Here is a 3,695-nt window from a genome sequence, read left to right as displayed (position 1 = left end):
GGTGGAAGTAGCCACGCCCCTAGTGGAATGAGCTCGCAACCCTTCAGGAGGGTCCTTACCCATCAAACGGTAACACTCCGTAATGGTGAGGATAATCCACCTGGACAAGGTCTGTTTGGTAACAGCCTGGCCCAATCGGTGCCCAGCATATCCTACAAAGAGTTGATTGACCACTCTGAACCTGGACATCCTAGAAATCTAAAAGCTCAGAGCTCTCCTAGAATCCAACTGATGGAGTTGCTCCTCTTCCTTACCAGGATGAGGAGGAGGGTAGAAAGATGGGAGCACCACCTTCTGGCTCAAATGAAATTCAGATACTACCTTAGGCAGAAAGGAAGGATGTACCCGCAGTACAACCCTGTCCTTGTGTAACACAGTAAAGGGTGGCTTAGAGAAAAGTGCCTGCAATTCACTCACTCTGCGAGCGGAAGTAACAGCAACCAAAAACACAAATAATCTCAAAGGACAAGAGTGGAAAGGTTCAAACGGAGCACCCATGGGAAATTTCAAAACCAAATTTAAATCCCAAACCGGCACCTGGAAAGGGGACGGCGGGAACACATTAGTCAGTCCTTTAAGAAATTGAGAAATCAAAGGAATCTCTTAAAGTAAGAACATTCTTATTCAGATGAGTGCTTAAAGATAGACAGCGCCACCAGGTAACCCGTAATGGTACCCACTTGAAGGTCTCTGTGGGCCAATGAAAGTAAGAAAGACAAAACCATAGGAATGGAGCACTGAAAAGGATCAACATTGTGCCCTCTGCACCAGTGGCAGAATTTACGCCAACGGAAACGGTACCTGGATTTTGTTGCAGGCCGCCTGGCCGAAAGCAACACCTCCATCACGTCATCCGGGAGGTCCCAATCCTTATACCTCAACCTTTCAGATACCAGGCATGAAGGTTGAATGTCTTGACCTCTGGATAGAAAACCATACTGACCCCCCCCAACCCCTTGTGCGCGCGTGAGAGCAGACCCTCTCGGTAGGGAAGATGGCGTGGAGGGCAGATGGACATTTCTGGAAGGTCTGGGTACCACGCTCTCCTGGCCCAATCCGGAGCAATGAGGACCATGTGGGAACCGAACCTCCGTAACCTCTGCAACACTTGAGGAATGACAGACCGGAGGATACGCGTACAGCAGCGGGAATGACCAATCCACTACGAAGGCGTCTCCTAAGGCTCCTGTCGGAGGAAAGTCCCTTGAGCAGAATCTCTCGTACTTCGGTTGACACTGGTGGTGAAGAGATCCACTTTTGGGGTTCCCCAAAGGGCGAAGATCTCCTGAAGGACTTCCTGAGTCAACTCTCACTCGTGAGAGATCCTGCTTAGCCTGCTCAGTGCATCCGCCGACACATTTTTGTCTCCAGCCAGATTAACTGCTGAGATCGAAATTCCCTGCTGGATGGCCCAGAACCAGAGCTGCATTGCCTCTCTGCACAACGGGAGTGACCCTACCCCCCCTTTTTTGTTGAGGTAATGGAAGGCCACTGTGTTGTCTGTCATGGTCAGGACACATTTTCCCCCGCACAGACAGCAGGAAAGCCTTCAGGGCTAGCCTGATGGCCCTCAGCTCTAACAGAATGATGTGGAGTTTGGACTCCAACGGAGACCAACGACCACTGGCAGTCAAGTCGTTGGCATGAGTGCCCTATCCTGTGAGGGAAGCATCTGTCACTACAGTCCCCTCTGGCCATGGTTGCCAAAACGGCTCCCCCTTCATCAGATTCCCTTCATTGGCCTACCACAGAAGATCCTGGGAGACCGAGAGTGGAATCTGAACAGGATCCGACATCTTGCCGGAGAACTGTGACCACTGCATCTTGAGAGCCCACTGCAGGGATCTCATCCGCAGCCGGGCCTCTGGCACCAGAAAAATGCAGGATGCCATGAGGCTGAGTAACTTCAAGAATTCAAAAGCCGGGAAACTCTGGGCATGTTGAAACTTGTCCACCATCTGCACAATGTGATGAGCCCTCACCTTGGGAGGTGAGCACTTCCCCAAGGACGTGTCTAGCACAGCCCCAATGTACTGGAGCTGTTGGGAAGGGGTCAGATGCAAATTCTTGAAATTGAGGGAGAAGCCCAGCCTGTGGAAGGGAGCGGCAGATGAGACCAAGGTGATCCAATGCTTGCTCGGGAGAGCGCACCCAGATCAGCCAGTCGTCCAGGTAGGGGTAGATGTGAATCCCCTCTCTCCTGAGGTACGCTGCCACCACTACCATTAGCTTGGTGAAGACCCTCAGGGCAGAGGTCAATCCGAACGGCAGGACCCAAAACTGAAAGTACAAGTCTCCAGCCACAAACCTCAGGTACTTTCTGTGCTTGGGATGAATCAGCACATGAAAGTAAGCATCCTGTAGGTCCAGAGACACCAACCAATCCTGAAGTTGAAGGGCCTGGAGGACTTGAGAAAGAGTAACCATCTTGAACTTGTCCGTCCTGAGAAGTTTGTTCAACCAACGCAAGTCCAGGATGGGTCTCAATCCCCCGTCTTTCTTTGGGATCAGAAAATAAAGGGAATACCATCCCTTGTTCCTCTCCGCTACAGGCACTAGTTCTATAGCGCCTTTCTCCCGCAGGGTTAAGATTTCCTGCGCAAGCAGCAGAGCTGGAAGCTTCAAACAGAGTTTCCCTGGTGGATTGTCGTGAGGCCGCTTTAGGAATGGAAGGCAGTAGCTGTGGGCTATGGTATTCAGAACCCACGCATCTGAAATAATGGCTTGCCACTCTTCGAGATGCTGAGCCAGTCTGGCCCCTACCTGCGATCCATGGGACATGGCCTCATGACTGGTTGGAAGCGGCTGTAGCAGTGCCTGAAAGTAAAGAGGCAGCTGCCTGAGCGGCTTTTGCACCTCCATTTCCCCGACCACCACAGGTACTTTTTCGCTGTCCCCTTTGACTGGCGGCCCCTCTCGTTCTACCAAAGGAGGAGTAGTAACTAAAAGAAACTCCCCTCCACTACTGTCCACTAGAACGAAAAGGTGCAGGTTGACGCACAGCTGCGCTTAAAGATTTTGCAGTAGCTTTCGAGGTCTGCAACCTCTCAAGGCTCTCGTCAGCCTTGTTGCCAAACAAATGTGCTCCATCAAAGGGCATGTTCAGCAGATGACTTTGCACATCCGGAGCAAAACCCGACTTCCGCAACCACGCAAATCTGCGTAGAACGGTGCTCGTAGCCATGGACCAGCTAACACTGCCTGCCGTATCCAAACCCCGACTGAAGGGATGCGCACATAGCATCCTTGCCGTCTTGCACGAGAGCCAGGAAGCAATCCTTTTCTTCCCCCTCAGGAATATGCTCAGCCGCTAAAGAAACACAATTCCAGTGTGTGAGAACCTCGCTAAGGCACAAGTGGAGTTGGCTGATTTCAATGCCATGCTCCCTGCCGAAAATACCTTCCGAGCCCAACCATCGAAGCGCTTGTCATCCCTATCCGGAGGGATGGTAGGGTACGCCGCCTGCCTCGAGGTGGCCGTGGCCGCCTGAACCACCAAACTTTCGGGAGTGGGGTGAGTGGATAAATAGCTGGGGCCGCTAACGAAAGGGCGGTACTTTTTAGTCAAAGATTTATTAACAGCCGGCAGAGATTCCGGTGACTGCCAAGCAGCTGCCACCCTTTTCTGTAAAGTGAGATGAAACGGTAACACTGGGTCAGAGGACGGACCTTGATCTAAGATGTCCGTTAGATCA

This window comes from Ambystoma mexicanum, chromosome 7q (assembly GCF_040938575.1).
Source record: "Ambystoma mexicanum isolate Mex_15411 chromosome 7q, UKY_AmexF1_1, whole genome shotgun sequence".
NCBI classification, from domain to species: domain Eukaryota; kingdom Metazoa; phylum Chordata; class Amphibia; order Caudata; family Ambystomatidae; genus Ambystoma; species Ambystoma mexicanum.
This window is presented reverse-complemented; position numbering follows the sequence as displayed.